The sequence below is a fragment of the Cyrtonyx montezumae genome, unplaced genomic scaffold (genome assembly GCF_038088225.1).
Source record: "Cyrtonyx montezumae isolate F1298 unplaced genomic scaffold, pur_monq_1.0 scaffold_24, whole genome shotgun sequence".
Classification (NCBI taxonomy): Eukaryota; Metazoa; Chordata; class Aves; order Galliformes; family Odontophoridae; genus Cyrtonyx; species Cyrtonyx montezumae.
In genome coordinates, this window is record NW_027071981.1 from 2,518,236 (window position 1) to 2,541,218 (window position 22,983).

The 22,983-nt window shown below is 46.8% G+C and overlaps 1 protein-coding gene across 1 annotated transcript in view; it reads right to left on the minus strand.

Annotated features, from left to right (window-relative positions):
- The window catches only part of SPTBN1 (spectrin beta, non-erythrocytic 1), a 121,701-nt gene extending 112,834 nt beyond the window's left edge, over positions 1–8,867 (minus strand). Inside the window, exon 1 of the mRNA XM_065739439.1 lies at positions 8,801–8,867. The gene's annotated coding sequence lies outside the window, so the exon portion shown is untranslated. The remainder of the gene's footprint in view (positions 1–8,800) is intronic.
- Positions 8,868–22,983: the final 14,116 nt, after the last annotated feature.

The window sequence follows — 22,983 nt, forward strand, 5'->3', positions numbered from 1 at the left end:
TTTGAGAAAAGGGGATTGCAATTTAGAATCAAAACAAACAAGCTTGCCATTTGCACAACTAATTGTTTGGGAACACTCACCAGAACTATGCCTCGTATTCAAATAAGTGATCCAACCCAACAGCAACAAAACCCAGAGCTTTTTGGAGCAGTAGTGCACAAAGAGCTGCAAACAGCCCACAGCAGCTCCACGACCCCAGTGGGAAGACCTCCAACAGGGAGGGAGCACATCTTGGGATGGTGTTCCCTGCCAGGCCCTGAGCTCCTCTGCCAAGCCATGCGCATGGACATGAGACTTAGACGCATGAAGAACTACGTTTTGGAGTCACAGAATGGCTTCAGTTGGAAGGGACCTTAAAGATCACTGAGCTCCAACTCTCAGTCGTGGGGCAGTTGCCCTTCACCAGCTCAGGCTGCCCAGGGGCTCCTCCAACCTGGCTTTGGGCACCTCCAGCCCTCCAGGCAGCAGTGCTAGGGCCTCACCACATCTAGAACCAACACACACACATTCATTCAAGAGTTACCACATTCATACTGCAAGTACTTCTGATCAGAGTGTGAATCACAATGAGGCACAAAGGAAATTCAGAATACGGTTTGTTATTACAGTAATAGCTGCATAATGGCTGTTTGTACAAATTATGAGGGTAAGCACAGTTTCAGGACAGTTAGCTCAAGGTGAATTGCCCCTCTATCTAATCCTTTAATAACATGCTTGGAATGCAATTTGGAAATTCCCCTCTGATAAAGCAGTCATGCTGCCTGCATAGTGACCATTTTTCAACACTCATTACCATCAAGCATTTCAGTCTTTTATAAAGGGCAACGTTTTGATCAATACACAAAACAGAGCTTTAAAGATACAACCTTACTTTTGTTCCTGTATTACATATTTGTGTGCCCTCCTAGCTCTCTTTAGAGCAAAAAGTGATAGCCAAGCTATTAAACAGTAGAAAGGAAGTGTGCTGCTATCAAATATGCATAAAACCTTTAAGGTTAGCTCTGCAACGGGCACCAATTTAATAGTCTCAAAAACTAATTTTGGGCCCAAAGCTCTTCCGTGGCTCTTCGGCATCTCGCACAGCTGATGACAACCAGAAGCTAAAAATGAAAACAGCTGTTCTTCAGTTCAGATCACTCTGCAACAACGTGGACACACTGCTCTGCAAACTGCCCCTAAGGTGACACGTAGGTCCTGTGCCTTTTGCCAGGAATGTGAGGAACTCCGTGACACCCTGAACCCTCCTAAGCTCACTGAGCCACTGCAGGTCCAAGCAACAGGCATTGTTTTCTGCTGGTGGGCAACAGCTGTAAAAGCATCTCTAAAATGGCTGGCATGCCCTGGCTCCACCTATTGCTGGTACGTCCACGTGGCCTTCACCTGCCAGCTCCTTCAGCAAGCAGATCATTAGCTCTTCATGGCATTCCTTCCACTTGTGTAGAAGATGATCCTAGTTAAAGCAACTGAACTTCTTCTTTGCCTCAGCCTATTCCAGTGAGCATCTCAATGAGCACCTCTAGATCCCGCCACACCTCCACATCCAAATGTGGATCAATGTTCCATGTGCTGCAGAACCCCACTCCAGATTTACTACCAGATGAGGATAGCTCAGACTAGAAACACAGATATGAGCTGCGCTCCCCATTGCTCACACCTGCCCATACAGAGGCTATCACTGTCCTCAACTCCTAGAGCTATTTATTGCCATTTTGGTGTCTTTTCACATTTCTGGCAAAGAAAATCTGACAGCATTACAAAAAGAATATAGGGGGTCCCTCCTTTGCTGCTGCACGAAGCGAAGAACGGGGCTGTGAATTCACCACCAATCCGGCAGATAGTCGCTGTTACACTACAGCTCCTTCACCACTTGTCTGGGACATACGTATTTAAATCTTTGTCAGACACATTTAATCTACCTTGAAGTCATTATATTCTTGTTTGTCTCACTTACAATGGGAAAAGACCTCCAAAGATAACTTGCTTCCACCATCTCCCAGGTCCCCATGGCAGATTAAAGTATTATTACCCATCTTTCACATCTCTTACTTAAATAGTGCAATTTCTATGAATTTTTATGCTTGCAAATACATGGAGATAACATGAGAAGGTGTACAAGACTGAAAAATAAAAATCTCAGCAAAGTGCCAACTGGACTGCATTTTATTATTACTATTTAACTTTATTTACCTTTTTCTACTTGTGTTCTACGCAAGCATCCCTTCCTCGGAGCCAGATCCTGACCAGCAACAAAGCCACTTGACACACTGCAGCAATGCAAAGCTGTAAAGCTGGCTTAGTGGGCCAGCTGGGGTCAGGGAATACCCCCATGGTATAACTTCTACGCCACATCCTTTCCCCAAACCAACCCTGGAGAATAACCACTGCACCCTGCTTTGTCCTGAGCCAACAGGGCAGGACTGCCTTCCCCAGTGCGCTGAGCAGCAGTGCACTCAGGGCTAAAGGAGTCCTCTCCCAGCACCAAAGCTCGGGGGGGGACACAACCCTGCTTTCCTCTGAGCATGGGCCACGTGGATCTAACACTTGGGGCCAGAGATTTCAGCTGTGGTCCAGACATGATGGCAGAGTCACATCTCGCAGCGTTCGAGCGCTGAACAGATGCCAGGCTCCTAGTGCAGATCAAAAGCTGGCAGGTATTTTTCCACAAATGAGGTAATCCGTTGGCCCTTCCAAAAGCACAGCACACATCGCTAGACCCAAAATCTGCACATGCTGAAAGGTCATGGCTCAAGGTAGCCTGGACTTTTTGTTCTGGACCTCATTACTCCATAACATTTCTACTTTTCTTTTAATGAGCTCCTAGCCAAGCTCTCACAGCAACCTGAGCAAGCACCCATAAAACAGCCATTTCAGTCCCTACTTCTCTAGGGCAGGTGCCACCTTCTGACTCAGGGCATTATACCCCTGCTGCAAATCTTCAGCCCCTGCATTTCCCTATTCCACCCAGAAGCTAACTCATCTTCTCCCCGTAAGAAACTAAGTCAAGCATCACAGGTTTTAAGTTTAAATGGCTTATGCCAATGGCTAAAGCCACATGATCAGATTCTTATGTTGACAAAGGACTGGAAGTTAAACGTGCTTATTTTTACCCTTAAACAAAACCACGTGCAGCCTGCAGTGGTAAACCACCACTTGTTTTAATATCCAAATTCTGATTGCTTGCATCCATCATCATGTTCCAGAGCTGCACTACCACCAACCAGCCGAGGCGTGCCTGAGGCTCTGAGCTCATCTCACCACCGTGACACAGCGGATGGGAGGACGCTGCTCCTAACCCACACCAGGACACAAACCCACCTCATCTCCCATTCAGGTAACAGAAATAGCATATGAACACCTTGTTCCAAGCTGAGCTGTGGGGCTTGTACCACATAGCTTTTTTTTCTTCCAGCTTTTTCTTCCTCTTTTTTTTTTTCCTTCTATTTTACCTAAGTTCCAATCCTGCCCCTGGTTAAAGGCCTGAGAGGGACCACAACGTTCCTGAGATACAAACCAAAAGGATCTCCCTGAACCCTCCGCCTATAATCCGTTTTCAGGAAAGCATCTGTGCTAAAATGAGGTAAGTGATAACTTTCCACATCTCCTGTTATCCAGAGTACTATTTTAGGGAGAGTGTGACAGCATCCACGCTTGTCGCACAGCCCTGCTTCCAATCTCTGGCAGATGCCCAGCACATTCCGGTGCGTAGCGCACAGCGCTTGCTGCGGTGCAGTCCCACTAATCTCTCAGACACGTTGACTAAGACTTTCCCACATAAACTGGCCCACCCTTTACTAGGGAGAGGTCACTCAGCACAATCAGCCTTCAAATGAGGAAAAACAATCAGAAAAAGCTTCTCTGATGCCAGAAACATGGAAGAGTAAAATACAACAGGTGTCAGCCCTTGCTCTGTCAGAACTTACAGGCTGCAAGGCGAGATCTTCGGCTGGCGCAAACCACCACAGCTCCACCAACATCAAACAGAAGGTTTTTTTCAGATTTAGGATCCAGCCTCATAACAGCATTTAAAATTGAAATTAAAAAAAATAGTACTCGAGACGTAGCATTACAAAAATTCCCGTATCAAATGCCTGCTGACTACCATAGGCAGATCTAAGCTCAAAGAACCTCTCCAGAGGAACACTGCTAGCAAGAGGCAAAACATGCTTTCTCCACACTAAGACCATCAGCTTCACGCCATGCTCCAGCATCGCTACAGATGGATTTGCCACAAGCTGCCCAACAGTGCACAGCACTCCATCCACAGAGAGACTGGAGATCACCCTCAAATACTCAACTATTTGTTCACCAAGGGAGAAGCTGGTGAGAGCCCTTGGAAAGGAAATCTCATGGCGAGTTCAGCTACTGCCAAAAGCCAATACTTTCAAACTTAGATGCCCAAGCTAAAACCTGTAGGTGTTAAAATAAACTCCTCTACATCGAGTCAAAGTAGATCCGGCAGGCAGCACCCTTTCCCTTTGGAAGCCAAAAAGGAGAGGAGCCACTTGCTATAATTAGCAGGAGCATTTGTGGCGTCTAGGCGCTAAACAAAATCCACAGAACAAGAGGAAAAAATAAGCATTCAGCCATACTGCACAGAACAGTATGATTTGCTCCGCACTGCTTACTGCAGTAACCACAAATTATCGCCTCTGCAAGCCATGCTGCAGAGCTGCCCAGCCAGCACAAGCAGTGCCCTTCGAAACAAAACACCCAGACAGCTTTCTTGCTCTTCCCAACACAAGGCTCTCTTTCATCACATCCAAGTAGGAACCAAAAGCAGACACTCAGTGCCACTCTATAACAAATCAACAGCAAGACGGAATTAATTTCAGATCAGATAGCAGTAACTCACAGGATCCAAATATCCAAGTGGATCTGAACGTCTGCTCAGCAGTCAGAAGCCTCCACAACACCTTGCAGAAGTCCTTGACGGTGTACTTGGGGCCGTAATGCTACTGGGAGATGAGTCCTGCAGGGAAGATGAGGGCCCTCCCAGAGATGCCTATTGGCTTGGCCCAGGAGAGGCTGCTGCCCGAGCTCAGGTTCAGCAGTCAGTGTAACCTTACAGCCGCCGCGCTGCCTCTGAGCACACGCAGCCTGCTGCCCAGCCCCCAGCAAGGAAAAACCAATGTAAAAAAAAAAAACGGAATTTAATAAAACCATAATAAAACTAAGCTGAGATGTCAGAAAATCCCATTGGTTTTTAACTTTTTCTTTGCAAGTCCTACTCAGTGGCAAATCCACCATACCTCCGATTGCTTGCAGGAGGTGTTTTTCTTTCATATTCTTCCACATGTGCTAACTCCGAGCAGTACGTTTTTAACAGAGGAGAAACGCTTTCTTCTTACATACAGTACAGCTGTGGCCTCATGAACACGAGCAGGAGCCCATCACTCTAAATGCATTCCACAGATGACAGGCCAAGTGCCCAGCAGGTGCAGCTTCAGGATGCTGCCTCTTCTTCCAAAAAAAGAACAGCACACATTCTGCACTCCAGCAAACGGAAAAGCTACTTAATTTGGAACATTTACCTGTGAACAGATTCACAGGAGTGTATTTTTAGATGCCTGAGCAGAGCGTTAATGGCATACCTCTCCCGTTGCAATGGCACAAGTGGTACGGCCAGCCCGGCTATTCGCAGTACCAGCAGGTGTGTGTTAGCATCTGTTGGCACAAGGTCTTCATGCCAAGCGCCTCTTTTGTTCACTCCTTGCTCTCTTCTACATGAGAACATTGCCGGATAGGCCAAACCAACGCACCATCTTGTCTCGTGGTCCCAACGCTCAGTGAGTTCAGGAGACTGTGAAATGAAGACGACGGCACAACAGCACGATGTGTTTCCCTGGCAGTAGTGGAGACACACCAAAGGCACTCTCTGTGAGCTAAAAAAATGCCGTGCTAGAATGAAATCTACAAAATTTGTACAAAATGGAAGGAGAACGGCAAGAGGGAAGTGACAAGGCACGAGAAAGTAAGAACAGCCTGGACAGTTCACAGCTCAACACCAAAAAACTTGTTCAGAGGAGAGGCACAAAACATAGAAATGGTGCTGAGAAAGAATAGCTCAAGGCATTCCTCAACCTCAACGTCTCCTTGGCCATACAAAGACACTTTAATCCCCAAGAACAGTTACAGAATCAGAGATGCATCAAGGTCAGAAAAGACCACCAGGATCACCTAGACAGCTGTTCAGCTATTCCTACTGACATTTTACTGCGAGTAGAAACAGTGATTTCAGACGCAGGCCCACCCTCCCTTGCCATCTTTATCAGCTTAAGACCTCGTCTGAACTCCAACATCAACCAACAACACATAGGAAAGGTTTCCCCATAGAAGGTTGAGCTGTTTAATGAGAAATGGACAGTACCAATTGGATCTGGAATTAGCCAATAGATAAATAACATCAGGGGAAAACAAACAAACAAACAAAAAGCAGACTGCTTAAATACATAGAATTAATCTGTACCGCTCTGTTAAATAAGACGAGCCCTACTGAGCATAAAACCCAACACCCCTACATGCAAAATCCCCATAACCTTCTCACTGGAGGAAGGCAAAGCCTTGGAAGGCCCAGTTTTGGCTGCTGCAGCATTGTACTCCCGTTCATCAGAAAAACAAATTTGCTACAGGTCATTTTAAGAGTAATAATAAAGATCTGACAAATGGAAACCACATGTGCAAACAACACAGCACTGGGGAGCAGCGGTCTCCAATGCAGTCTCCTTGCAGAACAAGGACCGCATCTCAGTACCATCTGACAGCACACACATTTCACTCCAGCACTTGCTTTGCCACGCAAGAGCTCCCTGGTTATAACCCCCCAGCCACAAGGTGATTTAGAAGTTGTAAGCACAGCAGAAAGCCAGAGAAGACAACTAGATTTTCATATTGAATAATTCCAGGCTAGACTCCCACTGGTTTGACAGGGGCACACTGCTGTGAGCTCATGCAGAGGGAAGGGCCAGTTGTGCCGGCACACTCCCCAGCTCCACCAGCTGGGAGCAAGCCCCCCACACAAGCTTTTGGGACAGCCCCACACAGCCCTGTGCAGTGTGGATCACCGAGAGCCAGCCTGCTCTCAGACCAAGTTCCCACACACGGTGTGCATCACACAGCGTGGAAAACGAACCGCGGTGCTCCGCTTCCCAACCCCTCATTTATCTGCAAGCCAAAGCAGCCCCCAGCACTGCCAGCAGCTCCTTGCCCTGCCTGAGGCCGTCCACCTCCCACAGCCTGAGCACTGCAGAGGTTTTCCTACAAGCACAGAGCAGCGAGCAGGAGGGGAGGCCTGCGGCCAGGCAGCTGCCTGGGCTGCATTTCGGAGCTGACTCATGGCGAAGGGCAGCAGTGATCAGCTATTGGGCTGGATTTTAACGTGTGCCCAGATTGGATGACTAAGGAATTCAGGTACCTACAGAGACAAGCCATCCGCACACCCTTTGCAGAGAGCCTTCAGCATCTGCGTAAGCAGACCCTCATCCCCGTGCCACAAAATACGCCCAAAATATGTCCTCCGCACAAACGCAATACAAAGCTGCAGTCCGACTACAAATATTAAACCCTGCAACCGACCCACATTAAAAACAAATCCCTCCAATCAAACGGGTTTAACTGATGAAATTTTGCATACGTTGTAAGGAAAACAGAGCATCTGTCACACAAGGGACGGGTGTGCCTGCTGAAAGGGGCACGGAGCAGCACTGGGGTCTCCATATGCGGAGCATGAGAGCTTTGCTCCCTCTGTTCCCCCTCTGCATGCAGGCGGTCATCAGCAGCTGACAGCCATCCCAAAGCCGCAGGATTCACACCACAATGGGGATGAAACAGCATTCGTAATGCCTTTTTTTTTTTTTTTTTTGCCGTCGAGACTGCTGTAAGCTCCTATTCCATCCCCAAACGCCGCGTCCTTCTTTGTCGGGCATCGTTTACCGCACGTAACCTGCATTACAGGAAAACGCCAAGCGAGCTCCTCTCTCCTCCGAGCCGACCTCTTTTTTAGCAGCGAACTGACGCTACGGGATGGAATAACGACCCCCCCTCCGCTGCCTGCTGAGCGCCGGCTCTGCCTCGTCACGCAGCCGCGAGCCCGCACGCTCCCACCTTCACCCCCACCCTCCTCCCCCCTCTGCCCGCGGAGCAAACACGGCGATGGGGGCACGGCTCCGGCTCCGGCTCGGAGGAGCATTGTTCCCCACCGTCTCGGAGGACAATGCGCTTCCAGAGCTGAACGAGAGACGGGATCTGTTGGTGTTTTGTTGTTTTTTTTTCCCGACCCTGGCGAGCAGAGCTCACGGCTCGTTTCCGAAGGCGTTCCGCCTCGGGGTCGCCGCGCTGCCAGCACCGAGCGCGAAGGTTTCCTACCCAGGATCGGCGCCGAGCGAGCGCGACCCCGCGGCGCAGCCTGCCATGTTTCCTCCCCGCAGACGGCGACGCGAGGCCGCGCGACGCCCCGGGGCCCGGCCCGGTACCCGCAGGTACGGCCCCGCAGCACAAAGCCCGCAGCGCCCGCCCCCCGCGCCCCGCCCGTGCCGCAGCGCCTTCCCGGGCACGAACCGCAGCGCGGCTCGGGACGGACCGAAACAAAACGCGCGGCGGCGGCGGTCCCTCCGCAGGGCGGCGGCTCCGGGGCGAGGCCGCGGCGGGGCGGGGCGGCTCCGCGCTGACAGTTGCCGGGCGCGGGGCCCGGGCCGCTCCGCTCCGCGGCGTGGGGGGGGGGTTGGGGGGGGGAAGAGGCTGCGGCGGAGCCGCGGGTGGCACCGCCGCGACGGGGGAACGAACGCGCGAGCCCGGCCGGCCCTACCTCCGAGCTGCCCGCGCGGCGGCTCTCCCTGCTCGGCTGCGGCGCGGAGTGACCGCCGGAGCCCGCAGCCCCCGCGCAGCGCTGCGCTCCGCCCGCACGGCCGCGGCGGCTGCGAGGGGCGGGGGGTGGGGCGGGGCCGAGGAGCCGTCCCGGCCCTGCGGAGGCGCCGAGCGGCCGCGCTGCGGCGGAGCGGGGCGGTGCCGGGCAGGTGGCCCCGACGCGGCCGCGCTGCGCGCTGCGGTGGTCCGCGCCGTTGTCCCCACGCTTATCTGGAGGCTCCCTCGCCCCGGGCTTCGCGCTCCTCCTCCCTTGCCGCTCTCTCCTATCGCGGAGACAATGTTGGCTCACCCCCAGCATCCGCTTCCTCCGACGCCGCGCTCCCGCTGCTCTGTCATTCCCGGGGGGAAGCCCATCCCGGCTCTGACTTCCTCCGCTGCAGAGCCATCTTCTGCATCGCCTTCCCACGCAAACAGCAACGCCCAGTCCCTGGATCTCGAGCCCTTCTCCACGCAGGATCCGGCCTCGGCCCCCCCCCCCCCCCCCCGGCACCCTTTCCCCCCGCATCCCCCTCCGGTCCCTCAGTGCCGCCTGGAGACCCCCCGGCCCGAGCCCATCCTCGGCTTTCCCTTATCTGGCTCCGACCCCCCGGTGCTCCTACACTTTGCCGAGGTTTGTGGCATCCACCTCCCGGCCTGATCTCTGGAATACTGCTTCGTTTCCACCGGGACGGCGTTATCGTGGCTCTTTGAGATGTTTTCTTTCCAAGGCTGCCTCCCCCGGTCTTCTTACACCCGTTTCCCCATGGAAGCCCCAGCGGGTCGGTAATTACCATCATTCCCTCTGTACTCGCTGCGAAACTAAAACACCCAACACATGCATTCTGGAAGAGCCTCTCCATTTGGGAGTTATCTTATCCCAGTCCTTTGCCCGTCCTTGTGGCCACCCATTCCTTCAAAATGCACAAAAGGGAGAGCTTCTAACCTACGATCAAGCAGGCCTGCCTTGTTTGTCATGCAGCCCTGAACACCCTCCTCAGCTGGGCTTTGCCTCTTTTATTTTGCCCTTCGTGCCCAGCCAGGTGGCCCATGCTCTCACACAGACTCCCACCATCCCACTTGGGTCCTACCGTCAACGCTTTCTCTTGTTCCTATGCACTGCTCCTGAGCAAAATGTTCACTGAATATGGCCCAAGGAACGTGATAAAACTGCACTTTGTTTCAGAATTACACGGACAGTATCTCAAAATATTTTACAAATCAGAATTTCCATGAACCCAGGAAGGCTTTTGCTCTTGGAAAAAACTGGATAACTTGGCTATGAACAAAAAACTAGCAAGTGCCTGTGTGTATGTGCTCTGCAATACTTCAGGCTTGGAAGGGTTACGTTCAATAGAGTTTGGATCCAACCTGAATGTAGCTTTTACTTCAGCCATCAGTAGCAGAAATTCAGAGAACCCAAGTATGTACACATAATATACACAAATACAAAACTGTTTGACCCCTCAGATTTTAAGCAGCATCAGAAAAAAGCACCTTCCACTCAACTAATAATATCTCTCACATAAGTAGGCAGGAAAAATGATTGTAATAGATGGGAATGAGCAAGAACATTCAGTGTATTTAAAGATTCTGTCTGTCTTAACCCACATAGCTCAAAAATGGGTGGGCCATTGATTATCATGGAAATAACTAGGTAGCAATGAACGCCTGAAGAAGCAGGAACCAGAATAGCAGGGATACTGCGGGCTCCAACCAGTCATCCCAGTTACTTACAGTCACTTTCTTCTTTTATAAGAACCCACATTTTCTAAAGAACATGGCAGCCCCAAACGTTTTACTGGTGATAATTGAAATCCGCATCTCTGGGTTTGACAGCGAGGATGTTATTCTCATTAAAAAATGTCTCCAAGTGTTTCTCAGTATTTTCAGCAAGAACCTTCTGCTTGCACAGTTAGAAAGCCAAAGCCTGTGAATCTGAGACAAAGTGGGAATACTTACAAGTGAAAATACCAGCACCTCCTAATTCCAGCAAATGAGCTCAGACAAATTGCTGACACTGGTGGCTGCAGTCCCCTTCCTTTAATCAAACTGAAAGGAATAGAAAGAGTGGCAATATTAGAAACCGTTGTTAAACGAAATAGGAAAAGTCAGCAAGCAATGTTAGGTGAAGCCACTCCCTTTCTACCCATTACTCTGTAGTTAGCCTTGGTTTGGAAGCCTGAGGATTTTCCCTCTCGTGCATTTTGCCCATAGGGCTATGGATCTCTTGCAAATGAATCACTGAATCATAGAACCATAAAGGCTGGAAAAGACCTCTAAGATCACCAAGTCCAACCACCAGCCCACCCCTCCATGCCCACTGACCATGCCCCTCAGTGCCACACCTCCACGGTTCCTGAGCACCTCCAGGAACGGTGGCTCCACCATCTCCACCAGAAATATGTCATCTTTTTCTTTTCTTTTGAAAATCTGCTATGCTGCTGTGCTCAACAGTATCGTCAGGCTCTGACCCCACAGAAATGAATCAAAATGCACATTAACACCTCCACTGAGAGGAGGACACACCGTGGGTGTGTCAAAGTAAACACATTCCGAAATCTCTCAGATTATCTTGAAGTAAATTACACCTTAGATAACCTAACACACTGCTCAAAACAACCTGAAAGGGCTCCTTGTAGATTCTTACTCCTTTCAGGATCTAGAGCATTTCAGTTGTATCTTTGCGGGAACTGGGTTTGCTTTAGCTATTCCCAAACAGAAACAAAACCAGCAGATCTGGATCACACACCGAGAGAGCCACAACTGGGAAGGAAACGTTAAAATAGAAGAGTTCAGTTCTGCTTGAGGTTGGTGGCAGCTTACAAAAAGACAGAAAAAATACACATTTGTTAAGAAACGAACGCTGTGACAAAATGTTCCCAACTTTACCATTAAATTGAAAAGCATTATGCTGTTAGAAAAGTGTTACCTGGATTCCAGTTACACAGGTTCACAGTGTGACTGAGGAGGAAAACTCACACAAGGCACACCTTTCCTCCACCCGTAGTGCCCCATTTTATACACACCATGAGGCTCAAAGGCACAGCTCTAGACTAGTGCTTTGTCTGATGGTAGACTTGGCCAAGACCATGAAAGGAAAATCAAAGATGGGCAATAATTTGCCTAAAGGAAAAGAATCTTCACTTCCTCACTACGTGCACAGATTGTTTAGCTCACAATAGCTTCTCCACTGCACACATTTCTTCACAAAACTATTTCTTCTCACCTTCCTACCAGCACCCAGCTCTGTGCTACACCCTTTTATTGCTACACCCTTTAGATTGAACCTGTTCCATGATCTGTTCACGAGTGTATTTCTGTTTCTAACGCTGTTGCTGTGTCATATCCAGGCCAAAACCTCAATTTTCAAACTAAAAGAGGGAAGATTTAGATGGGATACAAGGAAGAAGTTTATACCATAATGGCAAGTGAAACACTGGCACAGGTTGCCCAGAGAGGTGGTGGTGCCCCGTCCCTGCAGACAGCCAAGGTCAGGCTGGACAGGGCTCTGAGCACTGACGGAGCTGTGGGTGTCCCTGCTCAGCACAGGGGGTTGGACTGGGTGACCTTTAAGGGTCCCTTCCAGCTCAAACCATTCTGTGATTCTATGATTCTGTGATTCTGGACTACGTGGTAGGCCTGAACGTCTCAGTGTGGTGTGGACACCACCAGCTACTCCCCTCACCCAGATGCCATCTCGTCACCTCAAGTCTCCAGTGGGCTTATGGCCTGCTTTGTCATGTGCCCAGTATATCAACCCCTGTAAAATTACTCAAGCATATAGATAGCACTTACAGAAGCCTTTGCCTTGGCCTTCACCAGCTGCTCTCTGCTTCCCACGCCACCAAAGTCAGCAGTGGAAATGCTGACAGTGTGAAGATGGCCTTCCTGCACTCTGTGCCAGCATCACAGCAACCTTCAGCATCCGGGAGGAGTCCTGGCAGGAGTCCTGGTGCTGGGCCTGCAGCGCCGGGGAGGAACAGGAAGCATTAGCGAGAACTGGTAGAGGCACAGGGCCAGCGTACTACAACATCCCTCACAGACATTTCCATTGTGTTCGAGTCAGTACATTAACAAATAAAATAAGTATCCTGGGACCTACTTGCATGACCTGCAGGCTCCACACGGCAGAAACCCTATCACAGAGAATGTCTACAACTGCAGACAAAGGTATGCCCAAAGCTGTGCAGACAGACACAAGATAGGTTTATGCCAGCCAGCTCAGGCACCAATAATAGCTTGGCTGCAGCAGTGCAGGCCCAAGGGCAGCTACAGAAAACCTCCCTGCAAAGTAGAGTAGCACTCAGAGCACACCAAGCTGTGCACTACCAGAGCTACCCTGCTGTTAGGGCTTAGCTAGCAAAATGAGAAACCTGCTGCAGGGTTGCACGTAGGACCTGGACGCATGCATTTGACTACAGACTAAATGTTTCCCCCAGAAGTCTGGCATTTAATGAGGGGCAAGTAATACAGAACACTTTCACTACATATAAGTTTCTTTCCCTTTCAGAACAACCTTTGTGGGGCAGTTTGAGATCTATGTAAGAGGTGTCAGTGCAGCAAGGTTTGCTCCCATGCATCAGAAGAGAAATGAGAATCAAAATCTTGAACATCATTTAACAGAGATCTCTCACCTGCTTCCTAGAAAGACTTCTTATTCTGAAAATGTAGTGGCCTACAACATGTGCCTTCTTAATTTTGAACCCTCATCAATGAGGACCAAGAAAAGTGAATCATCATATAATTGAATCATGGCATCATTAAGGTTGGAAAAGACCTCTGGGGCCATCTAGTCCAACCATCAACCCAGCCCCACCATGCCCACTGACCACACCCCTCAGTACCACATCTCCTTAGTCCAGGATCACCTCCATGGGCAGTGAACCACACCCCTGGGCAGCCCGTGCCACTGCCTCACTTCTCTTTCAGAGAAGAAATTACTCCTAATATTGAACCTGAACCTCCCCTGGTGCAACTTGAGGCCTTTCTCTCTCATCCTATTGAAGGAGTTTAAGTGGAATTCCTTTGGTCTCTGTGTGCCTGGTATGGGACTGCTCACCGATCATGAAGAACTTCTAGTGATGTGATTCTGATTCAGAAAGAACCTGAAAAAAAGTCAGAGACAGCCAAAACCAGATTTCGGTGGCTATGGGCATGGACTGTGATTTCTTCAAAACTCCACTCTCAGCCATCCTTTCGTAACATTTGACTTTAAAACTGCACACAATAATTGCTTAAGTGGAAACCCAAAGTCTCATTGTCAGTAGTGTCATCAGCATTTTGTCTGCATGCAGGCAGATAGAATCCACTGTTCTTCCATCACTTTCAAAATGGGAATTGACAAGCTGTATTTGCTAACTGGGAAGGTGAATCTATTGCTGAATGCAATTTCATTAGTCCTCTGTTGATGCCCTTCCACAGTTCACTAGCTATGCTCACCAGAACAAGGGAAGCATGAAACTGGAGTTCAGAAAATTCAGGCATAAAAGGAAAATTTATGCTCATCTATTTATAAATGAAGTCTGAAGCTAGCTCCACTGATCATTCCATAAATAGTTACTTGCCAAAATTCAAAGTAATTCACCCAAAGAAGTGAACCCGATACCTCAGGCATTCTCGCTCCTTATTCCAAAGCAGCACTTTTCTACAAAACATTGCTCCTACCTTATCAATGTAGTGTTTTTTAAATGCTTTTTGAAATGTACATGCTTGGATGCAAGGTCCAAACACTGTTTTTAGATGAGGAAAAAAGTACCTGAAGTTTGTAGAAAGGATACAAAGCTACGTTTTCTTTCTCCAAGGCTGTACCTGGCAATGCTTACTTACCCATGTTCACTATTTCCTTGAGCAGCTGAGGGATTCTGTGATCATGTGGAAGTGTCATAAACCCTACCTGTAATGAGGGAAGACTGCTTCCTCATCAGTACACTAGATAAGGCAGGAGGACTTAGATAAGCCTGCTAATATTCTGATATTAACAGTTCATCCACACCTATAGGATTTAAGACATCTGTTAGAAATCTCATCACAAAGAAGAAATAGTAGATGGCTCAGAGGGATGTTGAGTTGCAGAATTAACTCTCAATTTTTGACTAGTTTGTTTGGCTCTCACTCTCAAATCTTATCTTTATTGTGGATAGCCAGAGGTCACAATGCTTTATTCTTGTCTTTCAAGTGTGTATTACTATCAAAACTGACAGAGTCTATGGCAATTTAGGTGGTTTGTTTTATTCATTCTCTAGAAACAAAAACAAAATCAGAAGGTGTATGGGAACTGTTGAACCACTGTCCTGAACCACTGATGGATCACCTGAGGTAGCACTGAGTCAGCTGCAGGAGCACAGGTGAAGGCAATGCACCTGTGTGACCAGAAGGGGTGGAGTCTGGCTGCACCTCTCCCAGACCCCATTTAAGGGCTGACCACCACTGTGAGTTCCAGGTGAGCCTTGACTGTCACTGACAGGTGACCCTTTCTTTATTTATTGGTTGTCTTTATACCATCTGGATAAGCCATACAAAAATATACTGCCCACCTTCACTATTGTGTGTGGGTCCTATTCTTTCAGGGTATTCACCCTACAGAAGGGGAAAAAAAAAAGCCAAAACAACACATGGTAGAACTTACACAGTAGGTAATGCTTCTCACATTCTTCCTTTCCATGAGCCCTGACTCTTGGATGGCACTTTTATTTCCAATTAACTGTGTTTTCACCCATTTTTCCAAGGTTATGATTTTTATTTCTTTTTTTTGTTTTGTTATCCAGGTTACTGTCAAAGGTTCTTGATCTTAATGGAAAAACATTAATGTAAAATTTATATAGCTGTGCAAATTGCAGCAAGCTATAGTAACACTGGCTGATGCAAAGTCCCCCACCAGCCTAGCAGGACAGATTGGACATCTGCATGTCCAAAGTATCACAGAATCATTAAGGTTGGGAAAGACCTCTAAAATCATCCTGCCCAAGCACATCCCTCAGTGCCACATCCCCACAGCTCTGAAACACCTCCAGGGACAGTGTCCCCAGCACTCCCTGAGCAGCTGTGCCACCGCCTCAGAAGAAATTGTTCCTTATATCCAACCTGAAGGATGCACCTAAATGATGCTGATTATGCACCACTTTTGACCCTATGCTCAGCTGCTCTTCAAGGATGCTCTCAGCACAACTGTCTGTCTAGAAAACACTGCGCTGTACCCTAGTCCTCAATAAGAATCAGTACCAAACCTGTATGGCATCCTTTGCAGTAAAAGTAAAATTTGGGTTTCATGAGAAAATCTGAATGTAGCCTGATTTTGCTTTCAATCCAGTTTATTACAAAAGGCTTTCAATGTTGGGAAGAAAACAAAAGGGCTATTAGGAAAGCCTGCAAAGCTGATGGGAAGGAGACACTCCATAAATCCAAGACTGGCTATAATGTTTTTGCCAATTCCCAAGCACTGTTTGAGTGTTTGTGTTACCACTGGAAGATGTCAGCTTGAAAATGGGTGACAGCATAGTAATCTTCTCGGCACAGAGATGGCATTTTTTTTTAAGGAGCTGACACACTAGAATTTGATTTTATCTGCTTTCACACTCAAGATACTGCAAGGCACTTTACAAATCAATGCATTGCAGTGGTTCGATTATTTCTAGCAAATGGAAGCCTAGAATAGAAAAATGGCATTTATATATGACAAGAACCTGATGCCAGAACTTCAAGGTGGAACATACAGGGTGATAAAGATTAATGATCACCCCTTTCTCCTGAAATGCCTGGAACTGACTGGAACGTTTATCTGTTTATTCAAAGTACACAGAGCTGTGACAGCCATCTGAATCCATGATGTTTGGATTCAGCTCAGAAGACTTTGAGCATGCAGCAGTGGTTAGATCCAGGGTTCAGTATAATGCTGAACAAAACCCCAAACTGTGCATTATATAAAACATGTTTTGGTGGTGCAAAGAACTGTCACCTACACAGACCAACTACACATAATGTCCAAAAATGTATTCAGCTGTTTAGAAATCAATTTAAACCTTCTAAGCAGAGCTCTACAACAAGATGGTGTGTCTCAGGTTGTACGTCAGGAAATGTTGCTTCTCCCAAAGAATGGTGAGGCAGAGGCACAGCTGCCCAGGAGTGCTGGGGTGACTGCTCCTGCAGGTGATGCAGAGCTGTGGGGATGTGGCACTGAGGGGTGTGGTCAGTGGGGGTGGGGTGGGGTTGAACTTAGTAATCCTTGATGTCTTTCCAACCTTATTGATTCAATGATTTGATGATTCTATGATCTCTCCAGCCTTGCTCCTGTCGTAGAGACTGCTGGCAGCTGCTTTAAACACAGGCCACTGGTGGCTATGAGGCAGCTTTGCTGATGTAGTGGTGTAACCGAGATCAGAACCTGACCAAACATCTTCAGGAAAAATTAAATGGGGGAATTTTTCAAAAAGCACCCACTGCACTGTGTTACGATTCTTCCCCAGCCTCAGAAACATTGCTGAACACTACAGAAACAGACAGCAGCTATGTTTAAACTGGAGGAAGTTGTATCTTATCAGGATGCAGTTGTATAAATAATTTAAAAAATAACCTGGTACACACTCCACCTCCTTTTACAAAGGAAAATAACAGAATGGAAAACCCACTGTTCCCATTGTGTGCAAAAAGGCAGCCCTGTGACTGTCACACACAGACCCGAGCTGATGACTGCTGGAGTGTTCTTCCTCCAGCTTTGGATCAGGCCCGTGGTGAAAACAGAGAAAGTGATCGATACCTTTCCAGTTAAGGTAAAGAATTCAGTGTGCATGTTTCACTTGGAATATAAATCTATGTACAGCAGTTGCATTTTTATCAGTGTACAAAATGAAAGGAAAACGAGGGTTAAATGTAATGACAAAGGACTACAGCATAAGAATGCAGTTATTCTGGGCAGTCTGGATATTTTCTGTTTCATTTTAGAATAAGAGATTCACAGGGACCTAAAAACAAAACAAAACAAAACAAAAATACAGCAAACCAGAACTGCTGGTGGTAGTGGTAACCTCATGCACACGTGGGGAATCTGCTTCTGTTAAAGCACAAGCCTGGGATTTTTTTCCTCTCATGAATACAGAGCAAGTCAACATTGCAAACATTGCAGAACTCTTTTTTTTTTTTTAACTTATGTTTTGTTTCTAATGCCCTTTCATTAGAAATCACAGTTGGGTCCCAGCAACTAATAGGTCTGTGGACAGGAAATTGATTTTGCAGCTTTTCACCCATCAGATTCCAATCTAGTAAAATCAGAAGGAGCGAGTTATAGCCTCCAGCCAGCACTTCTTAGGGCCACAGACCACTTCCCACCATCCAAAGGCTCCTAATGCACCACGATCACTGGCAGTAACACACATGAGTGGCCCCAGCAGGAGGACCACAGAAAGAACGAGACAGGTCCTGCTAGGCAAGCCATTACCTTAGTCCTTCTGCTAATGAAACAATCCAACCCAACATGCCACGTTTGTCCTGCAGGGCCAGAGTTTGTTTTCACAGAAGCTAAAGCAGAATCTGTTGAACCTCATATAAAGATTCTCCTGCACTGCTCATGGTTCAGTTGTGGTTTTGCATCAGACATAAGCAAGAGATAGCACTGTGCTTTGCTGCTGCCTCCCAGGTTCTCCAGTTGTCTCTGAAGGGGACACAGTCCTCGGAAGGGCTGTGTGATAAGTGCTGTGCACCCACCCAAGGCAAGACATGGGTACTGGGGAAGCACTCAAGGGTAAACAGCCCTCTCCCGGGCTCTCTTTGCCCTGATTGTTCTCTACCTTGCACTAGAGTGTCCTCACAAATCCACTTTCCTATTCTGGCATGCTCCATGCAATCCAGAAATGGAATGCAAATGAATAAATGCTCACTTTAGTCTGGCCCTGAGCTCTCAGAGGAAAATCAGTCCCTTCAGTAAGGGGCGGTTCAAGCTGAGATAATGCAGATTCATTGCTTAATGAATGGAGGCTGTCTTTTGCCATCTTCTGTCGCTTGCAGATCTGACCTCTTCTAGCCCAAGCAGACAGGAGGGTTTGGCAACAATGCAGTAATTCATTTATCCCTCATCTAGTTCTCAAGACTGCTCGGTCTATTTATTCTTAGTTCTGTTCTCATTTCACCCATTATTCTTATATGCTTTACTGCTCCTACAGTAGCTGCAGTTTGTTGACTTGTAACCTCGAACAGCTTAGCACTGGAAAGCAGCCTGGGTAGTTCTCCTCTTGGAACAGTCGTTCCCTGAGAGCCTAGATGGGAGTAAGTTCCTGAATCAGAAACATTCTTAAAAGGATGACAGATATTTCTAAATATTCTTGGTCCAGATGAGTCCCTCATCAGCATGTATCCCCAACCAGAAGAGGGGCAGCTGAAGGAAATGCAGGGCACGAAGTGCTTCAAAGTGTTTTCAAGAGACCCGCTTAACATTTGGATGTCTCTGTGCTGCCTCAGGAGAAAATAGCCTACATCAGGAACACGCTGAGGGCATCACATACTGCCTGGGCAGAGCCAACAACTCTGGGCCAATGAATCTGTCTTTCTTAAAATGCCATCATTTGATCACAACAGCCACAAAAAAGAGAGACGCATCACAGCAGCACAATTAAAACTTGAATTTGCCACCAAGTCAGGCCTGGTAAAGGATCAGCTAGAATTACACTCGGGATTAATTGTGCTCATCATGTAAATTACACTTCCATCTTTTTTAAGGCTCTCTGCTAACACCCCTTCGCTGGCCACATCAGTCACTGCACGATGCTGTACACAATGACTCATGCTCTCAGTGAATGGCTCTCAATGGAAGCTTTAAACTGGCTTCAATAGCTTGTAATGAAGTGCTGATTTTGACAAAAAGTTTGGATTCTTCCATAGGCAAAGCTGAAAAACAGAATCTCTTTCTTTGTTCATATTTCTCTGTTGCCCTCCTGATGTACAATCATTGTGGCAAAAAGACTTTGTGCACATACATGCACTTTACCTGAAAGATCATTATGCCTCTGGTCACCATTCGCTGGAAGAATTTTGTTGGTACAAACTCTTTTATTTCACAACATTGTATTTACTTTTGATTTATTGGTCTGGGGCAGAGGAGGATGCCTAAGCTTTTCATATTTCAAGAAGCAGTATGCTGAAAAGTGTGGAATTTACCCTGCTTTTTACTCAGAAGGCTTTTCTGTGAATGGCATTCGTGATTTTTTCCATCCTGGATAAACATAAATATTTTATTATCAGAGAACCAATTCATTGCTAACATAAAGGTCATTGAAATCAATAGAGATGTGTTCATCTCTATCTTAGCAATAGGACAAGGCGAACGGCTTTAAAATAACAGAGGAGAGATTTAGGATAGATATTAGGATGTTAGGAAACTCTTCACTGACAGGGTGGGGAGGTCCTGGCACTGCTACCCACAGAGCTGTGGGTGCCCCATCCCTGGAGGTGGCCAAGGTCAGGTTGGATGGGCCCTGGGCAGTTTGAGCTGGTGGGAAACAGTGAGCCCATGGCAGGAGGACTGGGACTGGATCATCTTGGAGATCCTGTCCAACACCAGCCATTCTATGATCCTATGATCTATTCCATTACTGCTTTCTTTAGGTAGAAATACTAAAATATTTAATTTTGTGTATTCAGAAATCTTCACAACTGACATTCATGTTACGACCGGGGAAGGATCTGGCTCAACTACTTCATTTTTCCTACATGAAGAAAGCATGCTGTTACTTCTGTCATTATTGAGACTGTGCTGGAATGCTATCCCCACTTTTAAGGGTTACTTTTGAGGGAAATGAAAGGTGGAATATGGGCAAAGGATCAGAAAGAAATATAAAACGATTCTAGGTCTACCAGAGTGACATTTATCAAATCAAGATATTTAATCTAATTTACCAAGCAGAGGTCAAGAAATGACCTACTCAGCTTTCTGTACCGAATACAGGATACACTTCAGAGCTCAGTCAGACAAGTATGAGATCCATCAGCTGAAGCTGAGAGCAGATAAATTCACTACAAATAAAGTGCACATTTTCCATGTCTGGGAGTAATTAATTACCAGAATCAGCCACTTTGGGATGTCCTGATATGTCATGAAGCCTCTAGCAAATATTAGAATACATTGCATTCCTGAAAGTGATCTTCTGGCTTCAGCATGAACTTCTGTCTAGATGAAGAAATTCTTCATGGAGCTTTGAGGACATGCATGGTGGGAATCAGATAAGGCTAAAAGGTGGTTTCTTCTAGCCTTGGAGAAAAGAATCTGCACACACATCATTCACTTCCAACACATACGATAGGTGAATGCAAACAAAGCCTTACTTTCATCTTTAAGTCAAACAGTTGAATTCTGATATTTATTCTTCCCAAAACCATTTTAAAATCCTCAGAGAACCTAAGAAGAAAGAATGGATGAAACAAAAAGATTTATTACAGGCAAAAGTGTAAATGTTCAAATCCACCCAGCCCTATCCCTGAACTCCTACATTTAGGAAACTGCCAAGAGCTTAATTACTACTGAAAATCTTTCCTTCCAACCACGTGCTGTTAACTTTGGCTAGTAGCTTCAAAAGATATCGAGGAAGAGAAGGACACAGATGTGCAATTCCATGGGAAGGCAGGCTAAATATCACTCAGAACAGTCCAGGTTTGTTGTAGCTCTTATTCCCCCTGCTTCAGTGGAGTTGAACTAACAACTTAGTTATGGAAAGAAGTCTGTTGCTCCATACAACCCTGGAGAGTTGACAGCTCCTTCAGAGCACTGAGAAAAGGCCTCCTCACATCCCTTAAAGGCAGTAACATCACAGCCTGCCTCTTTATTTTAATTACGGCTGGATGTTTTGATAAGAAAAAACAGGAGCTGAGTACTTTTGATAAGAAAATAACAGGAAGCAATCCTACAAGTAAACAAAGACGTGTTCAGGGTGGATCCACATCCACCTAGAAATCGAGACTTTCCATTATGTTATTACTAGGAATGTTCCATATTTACTTTCCACACTGAAGACATCCATCCAATGTATTTTTACATCCATCTAAAATTCATAAAAGCCTCCAATCAAATCTGTTCTGCATTTCATAAAAGCTGGTGGCAAGAATGGTAACATCAACTTCCATTACACAGCAGTTGTTTGGGAATATCTTACTTTCTAGTAACTAAAACAAAGTTACAACAAATATACTTCCATTGTGCACGTAATAACAATTGATAAGGCCATTGTACTTGAGAATCATACGATCATTAAGGCTGGAAAAGACCACTGAGATCATCCAGACCAATCCCAACCCCCTCCCACCATGCTCAGTGAGAATGCCTCAGTGCCACATCTCTGTGGTTCAGGAACACCTCCAGGGGTGGTGACACCACCACTCTCGGGGCAGCTGTGCCACTGCATCACCACTCTTTTGGAAAACAAATTCTTCCTAACCTTCAACCTGAGTCACCCCTGGCACAATTTAAAGACTGATCCAGGGGTGAGGTAATGTCACCATCTGAACACAGCCTTTCATGAGCCTTGCAGTCCACACAGCAAACCACAAATAAAGGAAGCTTCAGCGATGATTCCCTTGCAAAGGCTGCAAAGGCTCTGAAAGTTAGCACCGACCCAGATAAGACGTTTTCAGAAATAACAGTATTTCTGAGATTCACATCTTGCCACTCCCAGACTGTATTATCACAATTCAGTTTTCCAGTTGTCTCATCTTAAAGACTTATCCCTCTTTGGGGTAAAGCTGAGGGACCAGGGGAGGTGTTACGTTAATTAAAAAGATGATGAGGAACGGCAGCTTTTCTGGTGGGAACTCTGATCCAGGAAGAGGCTGCTGTGTACACAGAGAACTCCTGCCAATAGAGATTGTAAGGATTTTATCCCACAGCCATCTCTTTTTTGACAGAGCTGATAGAGTTGCTGTATTGCTAGCTCTTACACTTTTAATAGAAATTGTCAGATCCTTGACATTCCTTCTGAAGACCCAGTACTGGCACCAAGTGATTGTGTAAGAGTATCAGTTCTCTTTACAGGTCATGCTGTTCTATCCATCAAAGAAAAAATACACTTATTTTCTTTCTTAGTGGTAGAAAAATACCTGAAAACGCATCTGAGATGTCTGAAGCTCAAAATCTAAGAGGCATAAACAGAGCTCCAGTTCCTGGTTCTTTACTTA